The following is a 7,687-nucleotide window of genomic DNA, read 5'->3' on the forward strand; positions in this document are numbered from 1 at the left end:
CAAGGTTAGTGGCTATTGAAAATACCACCAGGACAGGGCTATCTAAAGACACATTCGGTAGTGTGTTAACTATACAAAAAAAGACACTGTACAGTTTAAAAACAAATCTTACACAGCCTTACATTTCAATTTTTTTCTTTAAAAGGAGTGAGTTGTGTACAGGGGGGTTAAATGCTTTATAGACAAGAAAAAAAAACTGTGCTAGAACCAACTTATTCATCATCATCATCTTCTTCTTCATCTTCATCTTCTTTGTCTTCCTCCTCTTCCTCATCCTCTTCATCTTCCTCTTCCTCCTCCTCTTCCTTCTTTTTCTTGCTTTTCTCAGCCTTGACGACTCCCTGTTTTGCCGCATCAGGCTTTCCTTTAGCTCGGTATTCAGCAATATCCTTTTCATATTTTTCCTTCAGCTTCGCAGCTTTCTTTTCATAAGGCTGCTTGTCATCAGCAGCGGTGTTATTCCACATCTCTCCCAGCTTCTTTGCAACATCACCAATAGAAAGGCCAGGATGTTCTCCTTTGATTTTTGGGCGATACTCAGAACAAAACAAGAAAAAGGCCGAAGGAGTCCTCTTGGGTGCATTGGGATCCTTGAACTTCTTTTTTGTTTCCCCTTTTGGGGGGATATAAGTTTTCATTTCTCTTTCGAAACGGGCCTTGTCCACCTTCGCCATGTCTTCGAACTTTCCTTTCTCTTTAGCGGACATGGTCTTCCACCTATCTGAGCACTTCTTAGAAAACTCTGAGAAGTTCACTGAAGCATCCGGGTGCTTCTTCTTGTGCTCTTCTTGGCAAGTTTGCACAAAGAATGCATAGGATGACATTTTGCCTCTCGGCTTCTAGGATCTCCTTTGCCCATGATTAATTATTTTCCTCAGCGAGGCACAGAGACGCCCAGTGCCCGTCTGGCTCTCACTTGCCCCGGCGCTGTCGCTATGGAGCTCAATGTACTGCCTAAACTAGATTTATTAAGAAGAATTTCCTCCCTCCCCTCCTCAACAAGAGTAGAGACGTGTCACACTTAAAATAGTAATTATAAAGAGTGTACCTACCTGGCCATGACAGCGATTGGCCATTCATTTCCTTGGCCTCTTACAGCTGAAGATTCCCCAGTCTTCAGGAACCAGGTATGGTTCCTCTCCCTCCAACACTCCACCTCTTTCTCTAGCATGCTTTTTATTCTTCACACAGTTCCTGTGAGTGTTTTATCAATAGGCAGAGACAAAATTTCAAATCAATGGAGCTACACTGATAAACCAGTGTTTATGAGTATCGCCTCTGTACCTACCATTTAATCTCTTGTTTCTGTTTCTATGAAGCTAAAAAAGCAAAAAACACAAAACAAAAACCCTTATCACATGACATGTCAGCAAACTGGTGGGAAAGAGTTGTAACAAAATGTCATTGTTTTATTTTTTAAAAATTTTAAAAATGTTTTTATTTATTTTTGAGAGGGAAAGAGAGACAGTGTGAGAGAGAGAGGGAAACACAGAATCTGAAGACAGACCCCAGGTGAGCTAGCTCTCAGCACAGAGCCCAACACAGGGATCAAACCCACGAACTGTGAGATCATGACCGGAGCTGAAGTCGGTTGCTTAACCGACTGAGCCACCCAGGCACCCCAAAATGTCATTGTTTTAGTACCACTGTTGAAACAACTCCTCTGATTCTTGTCAACGTTAATTTTCTCCAGGCTGACCTGGGCACTGTAAAGACTCGCCTCATGTTGTGGGCTCTGTTGGGAGGCTCAGATGAGTGTTGATGTGGACGCTCCATGAGAGAGACAGAATTGTGTGTCACAGTAGGGTGTTTCCTGCGCTGTGAACCTGTCCATGCTTGACACATCACCCTCAACAGGTCTCTCCCGGAATTTGTGATGATATAATATTTGCATGAGGAGAAAGATGTCCACAGATGTAGGAATGCTCCAAACCTTCTTCCCATATCCTTTCTTACCAACAGAGGCCTCTCTTGGACCATAGTTAGGACACAATATTTATAAACACAAACATGTTAATTTACGTCTGGTGGTAACTCTTGACCATTTTCATGCTTCTCTGTTTTTGCTTATCTCTGCTTAGAAAAGCAGGGTTTAAGAACTCTCAGTAGAAGATCTGGAAATTGTATTAGGTTACTTTGGATAATAGAGGGGGTGAGAAATTAGGGATAATGGAGAAATTGTGGACAATCTGGCCTCATGGGAGGGAGATAATTTAAAAGGATAATGAGTCATCCTCTTGGGGTTAAGATGCAATCCTTTATTTCTAATTAAATTTCTTTATTTTGCCCACAAATGTCAGATTGTCCTTTATCCTGGCTTTTCATGTGATCAGGATACTAACTGCGAAGGGTTAGCTTGAGACGTATATTCATGATAAAAGATGATAGCCAAGAAAGATAATGGTGGAATGGAGTAAATATGGCAAACCCAATGGAGCGACCACTCAGGAAGGTGGTAGTGGGTGCCAACAAAACACAAATATTCTTTCTTCCTATAAGATTCCTCAGCTGTGTACCAAACAGGTACAAAAATTCCTTGAGGTTTTAAGTTGTCAAATAAGGAATCTGCAATGGTGCATGAGGTTTTCCCCATTGGTTTATGAAATGATGTGTTATTTTATGTTTAAGACTTTTTTTTCCTCCTTTTTTTGTGCTTTAGAAAGTTGAAGTACTTTGATCTCAGAAATAGTATGTGAGAGGCAATTTAAATGTCCACAAGTTAGTCTTCCTCACCTGGGATATTTGATCTGAGTAAAGCCTCAAGCATTTAGCCTTAATAAAGCCTTAAAGATTATGCTAAGCGTAACCAGTGCCATTTCCTTCAGAAATGAAAAAATTCAGTAATTTTGTAGCGGTGATGTGTGCTATTAGCCATTAGAAGACAATAAAGTCTTATGCTAAGGCAAGTTCATCAGATCTTGTTGTGTGCCCATAGTGGCTCTTCAGGGGAAGTAAAGAGAATGGTTAAGACTTGTACTCCAGGAGGAGGAAAGTTTTCCGTTCTCTCACTACCTAAGGGCTCTGAGAAAATTACTTTTCTCTGTGTGTTTATATTTCCTCATCTATAAAAAGAAGTGTCACCTTTCTACCTAGAAACATGATATTTGTCAGTATGGATTAATGAGTTTTTACTTTTTTTGAAGTAAGATAAATAAAATATTGAAGATTACTCATTGTGTCTATGCATTTATTGAGCATCTTTTCTGTGTACTTGTGCAAGGCATGGAATGAATCACAAGAGAAAAATGAGGAAAGAGTATCCTTGCATTGGAGAAGCTCTTCCAGTGAGACAGCTGGGGAATATATGAAGCCAACATATACTCAAAAATTAAATTTCATGGTTCAGACTTGAATATTTCACCATAAAATATCTATTTTTATAAAGAAGCTACCATTTTGCCAAACAACAAAACTTCTTGCATAAAATTAAGGAATTGGGTCATCTCCATTACTCAGCTTGGGAATGGAATAAGGTGGAGCCTTCAGTGTTAACCCTCTTCACTTTCCTGTGGCCCCCGTCTTCCTCTGGGTGCCTCTTCTTTGGGCATCTTCTCTGCCTTCGCTGACCATAGCTCCTAATTCCAGAAAACCCACACTCAACCTCCCCCCCCCACCCCCCCAAGGAGATCTACTGAACCCTTTTCCCTCAGCATCAAACTCAACATCATGGAATCTTCCATCTATCAGGGACCTTAGAGACTCACGTCAACAACTCATTTTGCAGGGAACACGAAGGCCCAGGAAGGTGAGGTAACTCATTTAAGATATTTTTGTCAGTTAGTGGCCAAGATTTCCCTCTCCTACCTAGTTTTGGCTCCTTTTGTTGCTTCAGGATTCCTTCTTGAAGGAGTCACATATAAGGGACTATTGTTCACAAAGCTTAATGTTCACAACAGTGTAAGGTTTCTAGGAGTGTTAACAAATTAACAGAGGGTTGAGAGTCACTTTAACAGTGGTATTTAAAACAATATGAGGGTCCTACAATAGATCTATAGAAGAAGAATGAAATTGGTGTTTGATTACTTATTAGATCAAACATTTCTTGAAGTTAAAAAAATTATAATGGAAATATAAGAACACAGAGGTTTTGAAATAATGCCCTTATCCCTTTTCCATAATGCAATATCATAATCTTGTATTCTTAGTTTTTAAAATTTAAGTTCTCATACAATCTTAACTATTAAACTAGGTTTCGACCACATTCTGAAGATTTTCTGGAATGCTGCCATAATTTCATGGGTTAAATGTAAAATGCTAACCTTGAAAATGCCATTTTCCTTTGGTGCTTTGTCTAGAACTTAAGTGACCTTCCTCCAGGTAGATGGGCTGTCTGAGCTCTCCTCACTAAGTCTGTCAGTGAAGTTTCCCAGTGGGCATATAATTGAATTACAACAAGGCACATTGATTATATTTTACTAATTAACCACAAATTAAAATGGTTATACATATATATATATAAAAGATTTTAAATTCAGTAAAATTTACATATTGGGTCAACTTTAAAGGAACTTGATCAGCTTGTGTTTAAATGCTTTTTATGTTGTAATTATTTAAATCATAGTTTTTTTCTCCCATGCTTGAGAATATTGCTTTTCTGGAATGTTTCAGTCCAGAATAAATAAACAAACAAACAAATAAATAAAAACCATAATTCTATCTTTTCTAGCCCATGGCTCCCAGCTGCCTTGATTAAGAGCTAATCTTGGCATGCTCACTGGCTCCTCTTCCTGATCTACTTTATTTCAACTCAGGAACCACAGATCTATCTACACCTGGAAAATGTTGAGAAAGATTTGTCTAGAGGAGACAGTTGTTCAGGAGGCAGCATCGACTTGACTCTGTTACTGGTTGGATTAGGGGAATAAGGGAGAGGAGGAGATCCAGGCTTGATTGACTTGGTTGCATCCCCCTAAGAGGAATTCCTCATGGAAGAGATGGATGCTAACAGTTTCTGATTTAGAAGTGCCAAGGTTGAGTTGGTGATGGAGCATCAGGAGGAGGAGATGCTTAAAGAGAAGTTGGACTTATTGGACCAGAGCTCAGAAAGCGGTATGACAGGAAATAGATCTGGGAATGATCAATATAGAGTTGCTGTTAAATCCTTGGGCATTCTTGGTCACAGAATCTACCTTCTGCTTCAGGTTACCCACACCTCTTTGGTGACCCTCATGGACAGGAAAAGTGAGTGGTGTCAGCAAGCCTATCAGAATCCTTACAATCACTGCTAAGGGAGTGAATCTCTTGTTTTCCATTTTAGGACGCAGATCCTTTAGCAAAGAAGCCCTGATTTATTTACCCCAAGTGACTGGTCAGAACTCCCGAAGTTCTCAAATATCCATGTTTGAGTTTAAAGCTCTAAACTTATTCCTTCTGTGTTCCCCCTTCTGACACTACTCAGGTTTCCATGCCAAGTCTGAAGGGATGGTCTTTACCATAGCCCTGGGTGAGCTCGCAGCCCAGACTCCTCCCCTGGCCCTTTGTATTACTATGCCATTGTAAGTGGGGAGTGTTCAGGTGTCCTACACTATTTTATTTGGTGGAGAGAGCTGAGAGTTACTTATTATTAATTTTATAGGCGTATGTTAGTGTCAGACAATTATTTTTTGAAACTGTTCTTATACTGTTGTTTCCCTTTTTTGTTCTGTTTGCCAAATTGAAATTCCCTTTTTCTTTGAAATACTAAATTTCAGCATGCTAATGTATTTTATTGTCGCCTTTAGTTTCCAGACACAAATGGACAAGATGCTCCAGAAACAGTGCTTAGGTTGCTGGAAAGAGAAGACGGGCAGGGAAGTGGCTTGAAGGGATTTCCTGGCAGCTGATCTTTCTGGAAAAAATGGCCCTAGCACCCAAATTTGTGCCGTCATAAGTCCAGGGGCTTCAGTAGAGCCTTTAACCCTGTTCCCCCAACTCCATATTTTTCTAGTTAGCTCTCTTGTTCTCCAAAAACCATTTTAAACTCTTCTCTCCTCATATTTTTACTTCTTGCTGCATGGAGACATCATCTCATGGGGACTTCTCAACCGCCCACAACTATTTATTCTGTCTTCTGACCACTTGTTTGCAGGGCTGTATTTCTCACTAGATTCTAACTCGGAATAAGGACTTACTAGTACCAGGCAGTGTTTTGTACCCTCTCTGGATTTCCTAATATAATATATCATATCTTCCACAACATAGGTAGATACTATAGTGGTATTCAATACACAGATGAAGAAACTGTGGTTAGAGAAGCTTCTATAAACCCCAAGTTCCCTCACTGTAGCCAATTACCATATATGACATAGTGTTTGAGATTGGGTAGGTGCTCAAAGGAAATTTTTTAAATTAATTCTAACTTAAAGCCAATGGGGCAAAGGCAGCACATAGGGAAGGTTTGAAGACATAAGATATAAAAGGAATCAATAACAGAACACTTATTTGAGTTGATACTATCAGACAAAGAACACAGGTGAGGGGATTGGCTTTGAGCAGAAAGGAGAAATCTTTTTCTTTTTTTAATTTTTGGTTTATTTATTTTTGAGAGGGAGAGAGACAGATGGAATGTGAGTGGGGGAGGGGCAGAGAGAGGGAGACAGAATCCAAAGCACGCTCCAGGCTATGAGCTATCAGCACTGAGCCTGACACGGAGCTCAAACTCATGAGCTGTGAGATCATGACTTGAGCCTAAGTTGGACACTTAACTGACTGTGCCACCTAGGTGCCCCAGAAAAGAGAAATCTTTAGAGACCACAGGCAAAGAGCAAGGCTGGGAGCAAATAAGGATATTTACTGGAGGGAAAGGGAGTTTCTCTAGGCCAAGTGTGTTTGGAGAGAGAATTGAGGCATTAAGGATGGGGGATTGAGAAGACGATTTAAGTATGGAATAGCCTCTCTAAGGAACAGGGGAAGAAGCTGACCACGGACACACAAAAGAGGTCACTTGGTATTTCTGTGCCTGGAGAGAGCATTTTTTGAGTGTCTGCATGCCAAGAGCACTGGCCATGTCTTTTGATCTTAGTAACCTTGTGAATACTATTTTATAGGTAAGGAAACTGAGGCTTGCTGGTAACTTTCTCAAGGTCATACAGCAGTGGGGGAAGCTGGGATAAGAATTTAAACCTGACTCCAAAAATCTGTGTTCTTTTCCCACACCCCAGTGCTTCTTGTGAACTTTTGGCTCATTATGGAGAAAAGCTCTCTTCACACTGTAATCAACTCTTGGCCAACTCAAGGCTTTTTAATCACTCCTTTTCTGGGCTAGGAACAGAGAGGACGCTTATGGTTGCGGAAGTACTACCTTGCCAACTGCTGATTTTTTAATCAAAAGAGGATTTCTCAGCTGCTTGATTAACCCATTCTATATATCTCTCTCAAATCCAGTACAAAGAAGTTTGCACTTAATTATTCTTATCAGATACCCAACATGCACAGAATCAGTCTGCCTTGGGTATAAGTAAATTTAACCATGCCTTTTCCCACAACTTAAATTTCAAAAGTTATATAAAACTTTTTAAATTCACTTTTCATAAAGTGAATCCAACTAGTATTTAAAACAGAGGTATGACCAGTCAGAGTGGCTAAAATGAACAAAGCAAGAGACTACAGATGTTGGAGAGGGTGTGGAGAGATGGGCACCCTCTTATACTGTTGGTGGCAATGTAAACTGGTGCAGCTGCTCTGGAAAACAGTGTGGAGGTTCCTCAAA

General features: G+C 40.1%; 1 pseudogene; it reads right to left on the reverse strand.

Annotated features, from left to right (window-relative positions):
• Window positions 1–89: 89 nt before the first annotated feature.
• LOC115304557 lies at window positions 90–948 on the reverse strand (annotated as a pseudogene).
• Window positions 949–7,687: the final 6,739 nt, after the last annotated feature.

This window comes from Suricata suricatta, chromosome 10, assembly GCF_006229205.1.
Source record: "Suricata suricatta isolate VVHF042 chromosome 10, meerkat_22Aug2017_6uvM2_HiC, whole genome shotgun sequence".
Taxonomy (NCBI): domain Eukaryota; kingdom Metazoa; phylum Chordata; class Mammalia; order Carnivora; family Herpestidae; genus Suricata; species Suricata suricatta.